Raw genomic sequence first — 19,499 nt, forward strand, 5'->3', positions numbered from 1 at the left:
ATATATATATATATGAAATACCTACTCGGCGGAGTGATCCCGACACCACCATCCCAGAAGGAGGACATGGGAAGGTGGCCTCCATCCCAAGAGGAGACAATGGGTAGACATAGGCATTCCGTACCACAGTGGCTCATATCCCTCGTGACCCTACGCCCCTCTTCCACGCAGCTGGACCACCAGGAAATACACTGATTGAGTACATTTCCCTGTGACGGGGAGATTGCTCGCCAGAATCAGGGTGGGACTTGCCCTTCGACTGTCCCAAGTAGGCCCTCGGATGCAGAGTCCACTGGACCTGCCTTCACAAAAGGGAGAGCAGTCACCAATGCTGACAGTTCTACTATACCCCAGGGGAGCAGCGGCACAGTAGTACCCACTGGATCTACTGTGGGACGAGAGTCCACTGGACCTCCTCCTTCTGCCACCCACCTCCTGGAGCAGGCGTCTCGGACTGTCACCCCAATGACCTTCGCCTGCGATCCGCAGGAGGGCTGTGGGCCCATGGTAGTATCCACCAGATCTGCCACGGGGGGAAAGACCACTGCTTGTCCCCCAGCTGCACTTTTGGCAGTCCACCGGACCTGCCAAAGAAGCCAGAAGGCCGGGCCTTCTCCTCCTACTGTCCCTAGGACGAGTGGTCCCCCGGAACGTCTCCTGTACCTGTCTGCCAGAGGGAGTGTCTACCGGATCTCCCTTGGAGGGAGCCTGGGTTGCGTCCCCTGGACCTACCAGGTGGAAGGAGTGTCCTCCGGACCTCTTTCCTCTGCCCGTGGAGATTCGGCAGGGACTGTCGGGCCTGCCAGGCTGAGGGACAGACCACTGGTCGTCCCTCCTCCACTACCCCGAAGGCTCCCTACTAGGATGCCATCCCTTGCTTGGCCCACTCCTCCTACGGCCGAGCGAGATGTCCCTCCCACTCCCCCTCCTCTACGAAAGGTGGAGACTGCTCCCCAACAGGGCCCCCGTCAGAGAGCACCTGGGACAGACCCACCTTGAAACTAGGCGTCCTGTCCCTGCAGCCCAACCCTCGATGCCCCCAACAGCTGACAGACTCCCCCAGGTTGAGCGGCCACAGGCAACCCCTGATGGCCTCCTCCTACCAGCAAGACCGCAGCCCCAGGATGATGAGGGGCACCCTGTAGCCAACCCCAGGGCCAGACCAGCCTGGACCCATCCCCAGGACTCCCACTATGGCCAAGGGCAGGCACTGTGCTGCGCGCCTCTTAGCCCTGTTTGGCCTCAGTCCAGAGGGCCATCACACCCCCAGGGCCCCCACCAGGAAAGGGCTGCCCAACACACCGCTTTCCAGCTCGACCCGGACCTCTGATCACACCGTGCGAGACCTGTACCGGGAACGCACCCCAGACGGCCCTCCTCCCACACCGGGCCATCACCTTTGGCTACCTGTGCTGTAGTCTTGGGTGCGCTCCTAGTGCCCACCGGTGACCCAGCCTACACTGTGAAATATGATTCCCAGTGCTACAGACCCTGTGTGAACCCCTCTCCCCTTCCCCCTCGTCCAGAGTGTTGTGTCCCTGTGTGCCCTAATTCATACTAGACTGTCATGTAGTGTCCCCTGTGTGTGTTCCCTTGTGTGCCGACCCACGCCTCTGTGTGACCCTCCACCCCGTAGGTTATACCCACACCCCCCTGTGTAATATCTGTGATCCCTACATGTTGCACCGCGACCCCTGTGACATGCGAGTGGTGATATACAGTGTCTTACAGCCGTAGTCTTACTGTGGGAAAGCGTTCACCTTGCCTTATCCGCATCTTTTGGTAGTCTTAAAGCACGAAAGGAAGAGCGTTCCCCGGTGATCGGGAGAGGATTACCACAACGTAGTACTGGAATCTGCGGGGGGTCTCGTATCACCCCTTCGCATGCCCCTTCGTCATATTATAGCAGCTGTGTGCAAAGAAAACTATGTAGAATTTGTAGGACCCTATGGTGTGTGTGATGGGAGTTTTAATTTAATGATAATAACATCGTGTAAAGAAAAAAAATAAGCGTTTAATATTTTTATCATTTTAAAAGACTTCACAACTTCTCCGGGGATGGTTAGTTTACGACGAGATGAAAACAAAGATGAGATACTGTATCCACTTCCAGTTTATTTCTCAATATTTCTACCAAGCTGTTGATCAGATATGGTGCATGATACTTTTATAATTAGTTTGATTAGTACGTGAAATATTTCCTACAGTAAAGAATGGCCGAGTACTACCTAAACAGACGACTAGTGCAAAGCCAGTTGGTTTGAATTACAAAGTCTCATGTTTGCGTTCGGTGAGCTTTTACAAGTCCGCAGTATTTTGTTTTGGTTTGGCAATATATTTCTCTGGTGTATTTTGGTGTGATCTGAACGAATTTGGCTTTTATTTTCGATGTTCATGATTGGTTTTCAAATTAACCCCCCCACCCCGTGTCTTGGGGGATGGGATTTCGGGGTTCTGGGTGAGAAGAATGGCAAAAACAAGCATTTGGGGCAGAAATATAGTCAAAATCGGTATCGACCAGCCAAGGCGTATTCGTAGGGTTAAAATTGACCGCATGAACTCCTTTGTAGCTATGTCTGACACCGAATTTTTCCTGCGGCACAGGATCTCCAAATCCTGTATGCATACTCCTATACAGAGTATTTAAGAACAAATGTCAGTCTCTAATAAGTGAAGAGGTAAGACTTGCAATCATTAATAGATTATATTGTGCGTGAATCTTGGAAACCGTCATATGTATTGTTTTTATTTTAAGATTTTGAATTTTAAAATTAATCAGTGTTACCAACTCTCTGCCGCACCTACCCACACGAAGGGGTGCGCTCTCCTGCTTTCAAGATTACCACTTACGTTGAAGGTGTGAGCTTCCACTTCGAGTGGGGTGCGGGAAGGGTAACCCCTGCCCTCAATTTCAAGACTACGGGCGTTAGTCATGTGGAATATCCGTCCCCTTGATATATATACGCCTATGTAAAAGACTCGTGTGATATATCTTGTTGGTAGTATATTTCAGTGTAGTGTCACATACTGTACCTGGATTATGGATTGTGTTGTTCTGTGCAATATATTCCTTGGTTGTGTTATATGTTATATTGTTTGTGATATACAGTTAGGTAGTGTCGTGTGCTATACTGTGTTCATGTTACATATGTGTATAATGCTGTGGATACACCCTTTCAAAAAAGTATCGGCACCTTTGGGTACGATGGTTGTGAAAATGAGTAACCTCAGTAAACACACATGAGTCTATAAATGTGGTGCCTCAAAACATAAACCACCCAGTAAGTGAATCTTTATGCAGTTTTGAGTTCTAATAATTACCAAAGATTATATTTGCACTTAAAATTACAGGATACCCCATTCATCACAATGCTTCTTCCATGTTTCAGAATGATACGTGCTGTAAGAGTGCCGATACTTTTTTGGGAGGGTGTACTTGTATCCCATATAGAATTGTCCAAGTACTATTGTGTAAATTCTGTTCTACTTTGTTTGTAAAGTAATATACGTGTGGAACTGGTTAGCCCGTGTTTGAGCCCTATCCCTTGTCTGCATGCTCTAGCCCGGTCCAGAATAAAAGAACCCAAGAACATGCCCAAGAAGTTGGGCACAGAATACGCTGAATAACATTACCGTATATATATATATATATATATATATATATATATATATATATATATATGTGTGTGTGTGTGTGTGTGTGTTGTGAGTTTTGAGGTTAGGCAAAGTGTTCTCGTGATGGAGGATGATTAGGAGAGTGTAAATTAACAGAGGACAGGTGTTGGAGTCTATTCATCTAGTACAGCGTTTCTCAACCGTTTTACCCTTATGGAACCCTTGAAATAATTTTCATGTCTCAGGGAACCCTTACATAAAAAGTTCTATATATAATTATTAATATCTTTCTTTCTTTTGTATAAAGTTCATAAAGAGAACATGTTTTTTCTGAACTGGTTTAAGCAAAAAATAACTTCCGTTTATCTCAAGTTTATTGACTGCAAAAAAAAAATAAAATAAAATAAATAAATGAAAATAAATACCTGAAATCAAACTGCTTCTTCAAGAGACCTCATACGGAAGTTTTCATTCACACAAAAATAAACATAAATAACCAATATCATATATAACACAGTGTCACGAGTCGGCTCGTGACATCAACTTTGGTAGGAAACCGCGAACTCTAGTGGAATCCCAGTGTTTATCGTTCAGTTTAACCGCTACATATTCACCCGGTCGGGAGAGTTTTCAGAAAAATTTTCCACTGTGTCATAAATGATCATCTTTGTGCGAGACATTAGCACTTCCGCTGAGCGATTTATTATGGGCGTGTTTCGCTCATTCTAGCCGTTAGCAATGCGGCTGGACACTTGCCTTTTTCCCACGATTTGAAGTCAGTCAAGATTTGCACGCCGCGGAAGCAGATAGTGTGTGGTAGTGTCCTTCCTACGACGCAGTTCCCTCTGCTGCCGTATTCCCACCTAGCGTGATTGGCGAGAGACTTAGTGTGTGCAGTGTCCTTCCAGTAACGACGCCCAGTCATCTGCTTTGTCCACTTTTCTGACCAGTATTTTCTTTTCGTATTTTTCTAGGCTTAAGAGTTAGCTTTTGAGTGAGTGAGTGCGATCTCCTTATTTTGAATTCATTTTGAAATGTAACGTAAATTCATTTCTTTGTAATCAATAAATTTAACAGTTCTTTTTCTTGAGCTTAATGTAATGTAAACTCGTGTTTTATTTTCCATAATAAGCTTATTTCACTTATAGCTCCTAGTTTGCATAAACGCTTTGCTATTCATAACTGATACTTAGGCCAGTCCTTTTGTATTAAGCTTAAAATCCATTGTGCCATCTAGGAGTTAATGCACCAGCAAGAATCTATTATCATTAATAGCATTAGTTATTGATTGTCAGGGGTAAAGTCACTTTCTCCAGTCGCTAACAGTACTAACAGGCAGCAATTGTGAGGAATTAGTCTCTGCTGTGTAATGTTGAGAAAGTTTATAAATTCTCATCCTTAGAGAACCGGCGAAATAAGCCGGCATAAAGTACTCATTGCTTGATTTTCACAAGACAATTCATTGTCCTGTTCTCAGTGTTATTGAAAATTATCCTTTAATATTGCCTACTCTTTAAAAACCCCGTGACATTTGGCGACCTCATTCCAGGATATTAACTCCTAGCTCTAAAGCTATTCATGAGATAATACTCACTCGTTCATATTTAGGTATTTATCAAAGTCTATAGGCACTATCTTACTGGAGATTATTAATTCATTTTTAATAAGTTACATAATAGTTTTCATAGTCAGTTGTTTGTTTAATTTTCTTTCTTTACCAGTTTAATTAGATAAAACTGGTCACCAATAACCTGTGCCTATATTCTTTATTCTCGATTATTGGCATCTTTTTCTGAAAAAATTGCAGTCAGTACTGAGTTGCCAGTTATTTAGATTGAGTTAGCATCATGGCAGCCAACGTCTATGTACAGGAAGCTAAAGATATGGGCCTTACTGACCCAGAAAAAATCCAAAGCTACGTCCTCTCACGGTTTAATTACGAGCAACAACGTGAGAAAGATGCTCGTGAAGAACGCGAAAGAGAACGTGAACACGAGCGAAATCAATGCGAGGAACGTGAGAGAGAACATGAACACGAGAGAAAACAATGCGAACTCGAGTTAGAACAAGAGCGAGAACAACGCAAATATGAGCGAGAACAACGTGAGAGAGAACGTCAACTTGAGTTAGAACAACAAGAGAGAGAACGTGAATTCGAGCGAGAACAACAAGAACATGAACGTGCCAAGCGAGATGCATGCGAAAGACATGAACTTGAAGTGCTGAAGCTCAAGCGAGATTCCTTGGCTTCAGACACATCTGATGCAGCTGGCCCAAGCTCCACGAGCGTTCTCCCTGCACATGTTCTGGCGACCCCACACATCAAGCTTCCCCCATACAAGGAAGGTGAGCGAATCGAGCCATACATAGCTCGTTTTGAAGACATGGCTCAACTGTACCAGCTGGATGATGCAGCTAAGTGGCTTCAGTTTCGTAGCCTGTTTGAGGGCCCTGCCCTCGATATTCTCCACAGAATTCGTGGAGACAATCTCATGTATGAGATGATGAAGGCCGCACTTGTCAAAGCGTACGGTCTCACAGTTGATAACTCCAAGAGTCAGTTCATGAGGGCGCATTTACAGGAAAAAGAGACTGCCGTTCAGTTTCTTGACCAGCTTACTGCTTACTTAGATGAGTGGATGGAGAAAGATGAAACTCCTTACACGCATGAGGGGATAATCGACCTTATGCTGCGCACGGAGCTAGAAAAGTCGTGGCCTACTGAACTTATGGCTCAGCTTAAGATCTGCCAAGTAAAGGATGCCAGCCAAATGGTGAAGAAGGCTGACACATTCTTTACTGCATATGGGTATCAAACTTGCAAGCAGTATACCTGGAACAGGAAAGCTGATAAATCTGGGAAACCGTCTCAGACTGAACCCCAGCAACAAGGCTGTTCTCAGAATAATGGCCAAGGTCCAAAACCGCAGTGGAAGGACCAGGGGCAAAACACTCAGAAACCTGAGTGGAAGCGGTACAAAAGATACCCTAACCAGCAGCAGTATTAGCCACACAACCGACCGTTGGGACTGTCCTTTTCACCACCAGCTCAAGTGTATCGGAGGCAGGAGGTGAACGCTGCCTTCATTCCTCAGCAGCAGCACGGTGGTGTCGTCCCTCGCAGTACAGATACTTCCCCGCAGTTCACTAGTCCCTCAGTCGACAGTGAACACCCCTCCACAGATGGCCAATGCTCCATCTCCCCAGGCAGTGAGTACGACCCCTCAGGTATCTAGTTCACAGGGCATTATGTTTGCCGCATCATTTATTCAGCAGCCTAATCAGTGGCTAGCTGCTTCCTCCACAGACCCTCCCACGGGTGACAGTGCCTTCCTTGTTCAGCCAGGGTTTGTGGGAGACATCCCTGTGAAGGTCCTGAGAGACAATGGTTCCTCAGGTTACTCTGTCAGGCAGAGTCTAGTTAGGCCTGAGCAGTACACAGGTCGACAGATCCAAGCTAACCTTATTGATGGATCAGTGAGATTGTTCCCTGAGGCATGTATCCAGGTGGCATCTCCATTTTACACTGGTACGACACTCGCAGTTGTCATGCCAGAACCTTTATTTGACCTAATCATAGGCAATATTCCCAGTGCCAAGTATAGTTGCACTGAAGACGACGCTACTCAGACTTCGGCTGCAATAACACGAGCCATGGCTGAGGCTCCAAACTGTGTCACCCCGGTGACTACTGAATCACTGCAAGATCTGATGTGTAGCCAAGTTGTTGTTCAAGAACAACATTCTGACCCGACACTTGCTGCCATGTGGAAGAAACGGGGAGGTCATGCCAAGTTCCTTTGTAAACAAGGACGGCTGTACCATGAGTCACGAACACCCGAGGGTTAGGTTCGACTGCAGTTTGTCGTTCCTGCCAAGTGCCGCCAAGCAGTGTTAGAATGGGGTCATTGTTCAGCCTCAGGAGGTCACATGGGCAAAAGGAAGACCCAGGGCCGTATCCGAGCTGACTTTTTCTGGCCGGGGATGGGACGAGATATAGATAGCTTTGTGCATTCCTGCAGTGTGTCAAAGTACCACTAATCAAGGACATGTCCTTCCTGTGCCATTTGAAACCACACCCATAATCTCTGAAGCAGTTGAGAGAGAGGGCAGTGATAACATAGGTGCAGACCTGATGTCTCGCCTGCTAACTGCTGACTAACATGGGCAACTGTTGTATGCTGGGTTCCATAAGACAGGCATTCTCAGAGATCTGAGTAATCCAAGGACTAGTCTGGTTCCCAGTTAAAAGTGTACCAGTAATTGCTGACGACTTGCCCGTTGGTCCCACAGGACACGTTACGTCCAGGACCTATACATACGTATGTACCGTAAGTTAAGGGGGAAGTTTGAGAACCCCACAGAGAGTGTCCGAGGCTGTGTATGAATTACCTTGTGGAATGTCTCGAGCTGTGGGCCTCTCTGAGGATTCCCGGAGAATGCACAATATCCACATGAGTGTTCACACCCAAGGTGGGTGTTAAAAGTGAACTGCCTGAGATTGGATGGGGATTCTCAGCTTCCTGTTATTAGTCGTAAGTGTAGAGTTAGGTTAACCAGTAAACTGCCCATTCTAAGAGATTTGAGCAATTCAAGAACTGACACGTTTCCTGGTTAATAATGTTAGGTTAACTAGTAAACTACCCGTTCTAAGAGATTTGAGCAATTCAAGAACTGGCACGTTTCCTAGTTAATAAGCAATAACCAGTAAACTATAAGGGTCCTGAGCGATTTGTGAATCCTAAGACTACGTTTCCTGGTTAATATTGACATAAGTACTGATTGCTAGGCAGAGAGAGAGAAATGACACTTTTGATGCTCCATCTTGATTCCTTTCACAGTGCAGCTGGCGGGTGCAGCATTGCCGTGCAGATCAGCTGGTCGTCCCTGTCACATGCTGCCGCCCCTTCTCTTCTGCCTCGTCGTCATTATTTACTATAAATTTGCATTATGTAATTTTACACGTAGGTACAGTTACACCACAACTGTCACACCTACACCATGTATTACATACATCACGCTACATAACAATTAGTTGTTAATGTAAATGTAGCGAATTTTTTGCTCACTTTGACCTGAGTACAGGATTTTTCACCATCGTCACGGAGTTTTTCCCTCAAGCTTGCTTCTATTAAAGTAAATACGAGTTTTTTTTCGCGCACTGGCGACTGTGACTTTCTCCTGTAGCAGGATAGCACACACACACACCACAGTGCGAATCTTGTGTGACTGAGTTAGGATGTATATGTATGTATATTGAAATTTTTTTCCTGAGAAAAAATTTCACTTTTGATGGGGCGTAATGTCACAAGTCGGCTTGTGACATCAACTTTGGTGGGAAACCACAAACTCTAGTGGAATCCCAGTGTTTATTGTTCAGTTTAACCGCTATGTATTCACCCGGTCGGGAGTGTTTTAAGAACAATTTCTCACTGTGTCATAAATGATCGTCTTTGTGCGAGACATTAGCACTTCCGCTGAGTGATTTATTATGGGTGTGTTTCGCTCATTCTAGCCGTTAGCAATGCAGCTGGACACTTGCCTCTTTCCAACGATTTGAAGTCAGTCAAGATTTGTATGCCGCGGAAGCAGGTAGTGTGTGGCAGTGTCCTGCCTACGACACAGTTCCCACTGCCGCCATATTCCCACCTAGCGTGATTGGCGAGAGACTTAGCGTGTGCAGCGTCCTTCCAGTAACGATGCCCAGTCATCCGCTTTGCCCACTTTTCTGACCAGTATTTTTTTTTCGTATTTTTCTAGGCTTAAGAGTTAGCTTTTGAGTGAGTGAGTGCAATCTTCTTATTTTGAATGCATTTTGAAATGTAACATAAATTCATTTCTTTGTAATCAATAAATTTAACAGTTCTTTTTCTTGAGCTTAATGTAAACTCGTGTTTTATTTTCCATAATAAGCTTATTTCACTTATAGCTACTAGTTTGCAAAAACGCTTTGCTATTTATAACTGGTACTTAGGCCAGTCCTTTTGTATTAAGCTTAAAATCCGTTGTGCCATCTAGGAGTTAATGCATCAGCAAGAACCTGTTATCATTAATAGCATTAGTTATTGATTGTCAGAGGTGGTCACTTTCTCCAGACGCTAACAGTACTAACAAACAGCGATTGTGAGGAATTAGTCTCTGCTGTGTACTGTTGAGAAAGTTTATAAATTCTCGTCCTTAGAGAACCGGCGAAATAAGCCGGCATAAAGTACTCATTGCTTGATTTTCACAAGACAATTCATTGTCCTGTTCTCAGTATTATTGAAAATTATCCTTTAATATTGCCTGCTCTTTAAAAACCCCGTGACACACATAAACAGAACGAAAACAGATAACTACTACTACTACTACAATAACTTGATAAATAAAACTTAAACAAATAAAACTGGAGCAAATTAAGGCAAACAGAAGAACTAACCTTGGAAGAGAGAGAGAGAGAGAGAGAGAGAGAGAGAGAGAACACAAAATTCTCATAAACTAACAAAAAAATCATAAACATAATTAAACTGTTAAAATTCATATAAAATCCCTAAACGATGGGTAACATTTACTAAATAACGTGGATGAATAAGGGACTGTAGCAGCACGCTAGGAAGTACATACAGGACTGATGGAGACCATGCATGTGTCCTGTACTCGAGTGAGTCACTTGATGATACACGAAAACGTCACGTATAGCTCCAGTCTACTGCCCACTAAAGACGGCTTAACTGGTGCCGTAAAGACGTCGCTAAGAATAATCCCTATAATTATTACACACACACACACACACACACATACACACTGCCAGGCCTGAATTAACATACCTTGGCTGATAACATCAGTGGCAAACTTAAACTGGTGCCTGATAAATACTACACACACACACACACACACACACACACACACAGTATGATAACAGAAAGGCAGTTCGGCTTTAGAAAGGGAGAATCATGTGTTACTAAACTATTAAGCGTTATGATAGAGTTGCAGAAACTACAGAAAAGAGAAGGATGGGTGGTCAGTATCTATTTAGTCTTCAAGAAAGCATTTGACAGAGCAAAGCACCAAAGACTTTTATGGAAACTGTACTATCAAGGAGGTATCCAAGGCAACCTGTACTGTTGGATGCAGGATTTTCTCAGAAAAAGGGAAATGAGAACTGAACTAAGGGGAAATTACTCATCATGGAGGGGTGACTAGCGGAGTTCCACATGGGCTCAGTGCTGGCACCAATATTGTTTTTAGTATTGTTACGTCTGCATCCCACACTGCCACAGGGTCCAACAACAGTAGTTCAGCACCGGAAGGACGTTGCCCAGCGAGTTGTTTTTCCTATGGTCAGCCTTTAAGTGTACAGTACACAGGATCAGCTCCGGCGTCATAACTAAAAACTGTTTTTTTTTAAGGTAATTGTCTTTATTTTTCCAAATAATTAAACTTAATGTTTTCCAACTTCACTAAACTGTTCTCACAAGAACTAGAGCTATACAAACTTTACTAACTGCAATAACACTTCACTGCCAACAACACTTAACTTTTTTCACAAGTACCGAAAATATACAAACTACACTGAAACTGCACTACACTCAAACTCAACTGAAAACCAACTGAACTTGCTTTAATCTCCTCCCCATCCTTATAAAAGCTTGCATTATTCTAGAATTATTTACATTTTTCCACAGTTCTGGTGCATTCCAGAGAGAGAGAGAGAGAGAGAGAGAGAAAGAGAGAGAGAGAGAGAGCACAGTTACCAACTCGGAGACAACCAAAACATGAAAGGGTTTTCTTACATTACATAACACTGTAAACTATTTACCACACAAACTTATTTTCAATTACATAATTTAACAAACAATCACATACCGGCAAATACAACATTATAAAGAAAAGGAGCACAAAAATTAATGTACAACTTACGAAATAACTACGCCCATAAAAAGCAGGTAAACTGGCAACTCTAACTCATACCGGTACCGGAACTACTGCACGGAAAATGTCGAGAAGCTTCTCGAGCACCTAACTGGCAAATTACTCTTCTTAACTCTACCCCCTACCTAGTTCTTTGTCGTCCCCACATAACTACACAGTATATACAAGCATTATTAATCCTAATGAAACACCAAACTATACATAAATAATCCTTCAACTTATCATGTCCTCTTCTGTGCCGCATCCGACGATGTCCTTGTTCTTCCACACAGTCCATTCCTCCTGAAAGGCCTTGGTCCTCTTCCTGATGCACTTCTTCCCTCGGGAAACTGTCACCATCCTCTTGCACTTCAGCTCTGTGGTTCTCCTCAACATCCTCAGCTTAGGGAGAGCACGATTCCTGGAAGACGTCCCGCCTGTACTGTCCTGGCCTATGGTACTACCACAGACAGTTCACGTGTACCAACTCGGAGACAACCAAAACATAGCGAGTTTTCTTACATTACATAACACTGTAAATTATTTACCACACAAACTTAATTTCAATACATAATTTAACAAAAACAGTCACATACCGGCAAATACAACATTATAAAGAAAATGAGCACAAAAATTAACGTACAACTTACGAAATAACTAAAGCCTACAAACAGCGGTCAAACTGGCAACTCTGATTTGTAACGGTACCGGAACTACCACACGGGAAATGCCAAGATGCTTCTCGAGCACCTAACTGGGAAAATCCTCTTCTTAACAGATATAAAAATGGCACAGATAGTAACACTGGAAATGGAAGCTATCTAAATATGTTTGCGAATAATGCAAAAATACAGAGGAGAATTACTAACACAGGTTCTTGGAGAGAGCTGCAAGAAAAATTAAATAAGCTTCGTGAATGGAGCAATAAATGACAAATGTAATTTAATGTGGACACGTGTCATGTAATTAAGTTTGGTACAAGTGAAAAAAAAAAAAAACACATTGGGATTATAAGTTAGGAAGTTCAACCCTACACCTATCAGAAAGGGAGAAGGGCGTAAGAGTGATTATCAATAACAGACTATCTCCGGCTGATCACGTCAGTGAGAAGGTACGGAACATGTATACACTGCTTGCTGATGTGAGACAAGCATTCACATATATAAATGAAGATATGCTGAGAAAGAAAATAACATCCATCAGACCGACCCTGGAGTATGCATCGGTAGTCTGGAACCCTTATCTCAAAAAACACATAGATGAGATTGAAAAAGTACAAAGGGCAGCAGCAAGATGGGTACCAGCAGCAAAATGGGTACCAAGCTTAACCCGCCCCGTCCTGACGACGTATGGGTACGTTGCAACGATTTGCATTTGCCAGTCCCGGCGACGTACCAGTACGTCGTGCAATTGCAATGTGCATAATTTCGACAATTTTCAAATTTCGCGCTTGATTTGCGGTATGTACCCTCGCCTGACCTTCCCCTACCTGCCACCAGGCAGGGACACTCGGCGACCCCGCGCGACCCGCGCTAGCCCGCCACTCGTCCACTCACCTGGTAGCCACGGTCCTGCTCAGACATGGCTAAGAGAGGTCTCTCAGACAGCGAGATTCAAGTCGCCCTGGACACCTTTACTGGCGACAGTGATTCCCCACTGGATGACGAGGAGATGGACAAAGATTATGTGCAGCCAGAGGAGGAAGAAACCACCAGCAGTGACGAGGAAGTTCCGTCACCCAGGAAGCGGCAGTACGTGACTTACCGTGCTGCTAGAGAGGGGCAGGAGGCAAAGAAGGCACGTGGTATATCCTATCCCTATCCCCAGCGTGATTTGGAAGGAGAATTCGAGGTCGAGGACGAGGACGAGGACGAGGACGGAGCCGTGGGACATGCTGCCACGTGGTATGGACGGGAGGTCATAACACATCGTGGCCCAGAGCGCACACCACGTCGTATGAGCAGGTATGGGCCTAGCATTCTGTTTGGGGAGCTAGGAAGTCAAGTGGAGGGAGTGGGGAGTGAAATGGAAAGTCCTGGGATTAGGGAAAGTGAGAGTGACGTGAGTGAGTCATTGCTCTCCCTACGTAGTGTGAGGCGGCAGAGTGGATCACGTGGGCCAGTGCGGGTGCGTTCCTTATCACGTGGGGTTGTGAGGGAAGGGTCAGGTGGGGAGGAACCACTCCAAAGCACGTCTTATGCTCCCCAATATCCCCTAACACGTGGTCGAGCTAGGTTGCGTGAGACAGCACGTGGTGTGGTAATGGAGGAGGACGGTGGGGAGGAACCACTCCCCAGCACGTCTTCTGCTCCCCAATATTCTACTATTTCATCCCCACAGCCCCCTAATGTTCCTCAAGGCCGTAAGGGTAAGGGAAAGGGAAAGGGAAAGGGTAAAGGCAGAGGGAAGAGGAGTGACAGTGGGGAAGCCCTCCGTACTCCTTCTCCCCCACCTCCCCAACCAGGATCTCCTCCCCACCCAGGCGAAGGCGGTGATGGGGACGAGGGATTTGTGTCGTGGGATTGGGAGGATGGGAGTGATTTTTCTCCCCTCATTCACCCCTTCACTGAGCAAGGGCGATCTGGCTGCATTGCACCAGGTATTCACAGTAATTCCACCAGGTTGGATTTTTTCCACCTGTTTTTCAGTGAGGCATTCGTGGATCAGATCGTTTATCAAACAAACCTGTTTGCAAGCGCCCAGCGCCTAGAAAGTGAAAGATTGGGAACAAGGAGTAGGCATTCTATGATCTATGATTACCCTGTCTCCCTTCCAGAAATGTTTTTATTTTTTGCCCTTGTCCTTTTGATGGGTATTATAAGAAAGAATAGAATTCCTGCTTACTGGACTAGGGACCCTGTTATGTTTACCCCTATATTTGGTCAAGTGATGAGCCGTAATCGGTTTCAACAAATTCTAAGTCGCCTCCATTTTTATGATGCTCATGACCCTGCAAATGCAAACAACACTGACAAAATGAGGCGAATTCGGTTGGTCTTTGATCACCTCAGGCAAACCTTTCGATCCTCATTCTATCCCTATACAGATCTCGTCATAGACGAGAGTCTCGTGTTGTGGAGAGGCAATATTTCATTGAGACAGTATATACCCAGCAAAAGGCACCGTTTTGGGTTCAAGATCTTTGTTATGTGTGACTGTAGGACTGGATACGTGCAAGACATAGTCTTGTACACCGGTGCACAGACAGACATAATAGAAGATCGAAGTATTGGACTGTCGGGAGCAGTGGTAAAGATGATGATACAAGACTACCTTCATCGCGGTCACGTTCTCTACCTCGACAACTGGTACACTGGCCCTCTTCTCGCTCGTTATCTTCACACACATGAAACGGGAGTCTGTGGAACTGTAAAGGTGAACCGGCGTCACATGGCCAAGGTAGGGCGGAAACTTGCAAGGAGTGAGGTTGTCTTCTTCAAAGCCAACAACATCCTTGCAACAATGTGGAACCACAACAGAGAAGTAAGCCTCTTGTCCACGGTTCACCGCCCCTTGATGCACCGTACTGATTCTGTAGATTACCATAGCGAGAGCAGGCGTCGTGTTTGGAAACCTGAGTGTGTTATGGATTACAATATAAACATGCGCCTCGTGGACCAGTCAGACTCCATGATATCGACGGTAGAGTGTGCCAGGACAACGATGAAGTGGTATAAAAAACTGTTCTTTCACTTACTAGATATCACTGCTCTGAATTGCCACCACCTTCACGCCATGACCACAGGAGTTCAGGAAACATTTGAAGGGTTTGTGAGGGAGCTCACAAGAGAAATCTTTGCAAAGTATGCTGTTGAAAGGCCCCAACAGCGCACCCGCACTGCCCCTATTACCCAAACTCCCCAGAGAATATCCGGCCGCCATTTCCCCACTCCTATCCCTCCCCAGCCCAACAGACCTAGGCCCCAGCGCAGGTGTCACGTGTGCAGTAATTCCCAGGTGAGACTCACGACACAGAGGAAGGACACCCGCTATGAGTGCGTGCAGTGTGACGTGGGTCTCTGTATTCACCCATGTTTTAGTGAATATCACACGTTGATGCAATTTTAGCATGGTGTGAATGCGAAAGGACGCTGAAATTATGAGGTAAATGCGACAGACAGACGCTCAGTGAAATTATCAGTCATGTGGATCTCCAAATATTAGTATAAAGTGCCTACGGGTAGAACATAAGTGAAAACATTGGGTGTAAGTATATAAATCTGCCCTAAGTTGAAACTTACATAGAGAGGGTTGTATGATGCGATATTCTGTCGCTCAGTGCAATAAATACGGCCCGTAATTATATAATTATTATTATGTGACATTCTTACGGGTATAATATAAGTTCAAATTATTGTATATGATGATGTATATTCTAAGTCAAATATTCATAGCGTGTGTATAAAGATAAGATTTCCTGACGCTCAGTCGAATGAATAAGGCACGTATTAGTCAAAATAAAAGTCAGCAAGTGATAAAGTGAATAATTAGTATATAAGTGTGTGAGTGAATTAGTATATAAGTGTGAGAGTATTATGTATGACGAAACATTCCTTGCGAGGGTATTTTCAGGAGATATTCTCACGCTCACTTGAATAAATAATGGCAGTAAGTATGTACAGTGCATTCTAGGGGTGTAAACGTGTGTAATGTAAGTGGGAAAATATAATTGGAGTGAATAAATAAAGTAGATGATGAAACACGAGTGTTTGAGATCGTGGTTGCTACGTGAATATGCGCTAGCATATCGCTAAATGCCCTCGTAATGAATGAAAATAATTGAAAACCTTTACAGTTGTGGAGGAAAGGTTCTATGTAAAGGGGAAAATAATTGGAAAGTGATAAAACAATTTGGTATGTTGAAATACGAGTCATAGCGAGTGCGCTTACTAAGCTGATGTGCGCTAAACTTATGCTGCATGTCATCATAATGAATGAAAACATCTGAAAACACTTACAAACAGTTGTAATTGGTAAATTGTCATTGAAACAGAAGTATACAAGTAGAAAAAATGATAGGTTGACTCATACCAGAAACTTAGCATATACAGCATGTTACGACCCGGACCAAACTCGCTATGCTCGCGCGATGGTACAATGCTTATTTTTCATATATATGTGTCTGAAATCCATTATATTGTTACTGTTATTGTTTATTAGTTCAAATTCAATAAATGTAGAGGTGTTGTGTATTGTTTCTCCCATTATTCCTTACCATAGAAAACGTAAACGCATATCCAGCCCATTACAGAATACGATACCTGCGGGGGGGAACCGCACCTGTACAGACCACTTATAGACTGCAGGAACCACTTTCTTTATGATTTTCCTTCGTTTCTCGACCTAAGCGGAAGTTTTAGCAAAAAAAAAATTTTTTCCAAAAAGGCTCGGGACTGGGGGATGTCATAGGTGCGGAAACCCTCGGGACGTGACGGGTTAATGGATCAATGCTACGAAGAAAGACCACAAAAACTGAATCTACCAACACTACAGGACAGAAAGAAAAGAGGAGGGATGATTATGCTATATAAATGTCTCAGAGAAAAAGAAAAAAGACGTAAATGAATATATAACCTATGGGGAAGCATCAGCAGGACTACACTGCATAAAACTATATACAAAGAGAGGCAATAAAGACGTAAGGAAATTCAGTTTCCCATATAGGGCAACTAATCAGTGGAATGAACTACCGAATGAAATAGTGTGTGCCAAAATTATTCATAAATTTAAGGAAATGTGTGATAAAAATGGTTTAAGACACGGGACAGTATGAGTTTGACTCCTTCCTGTTAAGATTCAGTTAAGTAACAACAATTAGGTAAGAACACACACACACACACACACACACACACACACACACACACACACACACATGCAGTACTAAATTATAACTTCAGGATAGCATATGACATAGTAAACAGCAATGACACTTACAAAAAGAGCCTAAACTATAAATAGGGAAATTATCAAGACCTAAAGAAGTATTTCTTAGAAGTTGATTGGGAAAATGAGCCTAGAGGACAAGATTTAAATGCTGTATATAAAAAATTCTGTGAATTTTATGAAATAGGAGTCCAGAAGTACATCCCACAGCACAAAGAAGCAGATAAGAAAATACAGAAATGGTTCAATACAGAATGTAAAAAATCAAAAGAAAGAAGAGATTTGTTGTGGAATAGATACAGAAGACATAATAGTGAAAGGGCGTATAATAATTACAAACAGGCAAGAAACGATTATACAAGAATAAGGAGGGAAGCCCAAAAAACAGTTTGAGGAGGATATAATCAATAAAAGTAGTGATCAACCAAAGCTGTTTTACAGCTATATCAGAAGCAAAACCAAAGTAAAAGATATAATACAATCAAATACGGACGAGGGAATCACTTATACACAAGAGAAGGATATTTGTGAAGCACTAAAGAAGAATTTCCAATTAGTTTTTACAGAAGAAAAAAATTTTGAGAGGGACTATGTGGAACATGCATGTCCACACATACTACCAGATATACAAATAGCAGAAAAAGTAATACAGGAGGAGTTAAGTAGATTAGACAGAGGAAAAGCAAGTGGTCCTGATGAAATTTCATGTTGGGTACTACGAGAATGGGCAAAGGAGTTAAGTAAACCATTATTTTTAATTTTCAAGAAATCCTTGAGTCAGGGTAAACTACCTGATATTTGGAATAAAGCAAATATTGTCCCCTTATTCAAGAAAGGAAATAGACAAAATCCACTCAACTACCGACCAGTATCACTGACCAGTGTTGTAGGCAAGGTATTAGAAAAGCTTATAAGAAAAGCTTGGGTAAATCATCTAGAAGAACACAGTATGATAACAGAAAGACAATTTGGTTTCAGAAAAGGAAAATCATGTGTTACTAATCTGTTGAGCTACTATGACAGAGTAACAAACACAATACAGGAAAGGGAAGGATGGGTGGACAGTATCTATTTAGATTTCAAGAAAGCTTTTGACACAGTACCACACCAAAGACTTTTATGGAAACTGTACCATCAAGGAGGAATTCGAGGCAAACTGTTTTGTTGGATGCAAGACTTTCTCATAAAAAGAGAAATGAGAACAGTACTAAGAGGAAACTACTCATCATGGAAAGAAGTGACTAGTGGAGTACCACAGGGTTCAGTGCTGGCACCAATCATGTTTTTAGTGTATATAAATGATATAAACAGTAACACTGGAAATGAGAGCTATCTGAATATGTTTCCAGATGATACAAAAATACAAAGGAGAATTACTAACACAGACTCTTGTAAAGAGCTACAAGAAGAATTAAATAAACTTCATGAATGGTGTAGTACATGGCAAATGGAATTCATTGTGGACAAGTGTCATGTAATCAAGTTTGGTAAAAGTGGAAAAAGACCTGATTGGGATTATAAGTTAGGAAAAAAAACCCTATACACATCAGAAAGAGAGAAAGACCTAGGTATGATCATCAATAACAGACTATCTCCGGCTGACCACATCAGCGAGAAGGTACGGAACATGTATACACTGCTTGCAAATATGAGAATAACATTCACATACATAAATGAAGACATGCTAAGAAGGATAATAACATCATTCATTAGACCAACCCTGGAATATGCATCAGTAGTCTGGAGTCCTCATCTCAAAAGGCACATAGACAAGATTGAAAAAGTTTAAAGGGCCGCTACAAGATGGATACCAAGCTTAAGGGACCTAAGCTACGAAGAAAGACTAAATAAACTGAATCTACCAACACTACCGGAGCGAAGGAAAAGAGGTGACATGATAATGCTATATAAGTGCATATCAGGGAAAGAGAAAATAGACATAAATGATTACTTAACATATGGAGAAGCATCAGCAAGAGGACACTGCAAAAAACTGCATAAGAAGAGAGGTGATAAAGACGTAAGGAAATTCAGTTTCCCAAACAGAGCAATTGATCAATGGAATGCACTACCGAATGAAATAGTGTGTGCCAAAACAATTCACAAATTTA

The sequence above is a fragment of the Coenobita brevimanus genome, chromosome 20 (genome assembly GCF_032717465.1).
Source record: "Coenobita brevimanus isolate Jiangsu-jjx chromosome 20, ASM3271746v2, whole genome shotgun sequence".
Classification (NCBI taxonomy): Eukaryota; Metazoa; Arthropoda; class Malacostraca; order Decapoda; family Coenobitidae; genus Coenobita; species Coenobita brevimanus.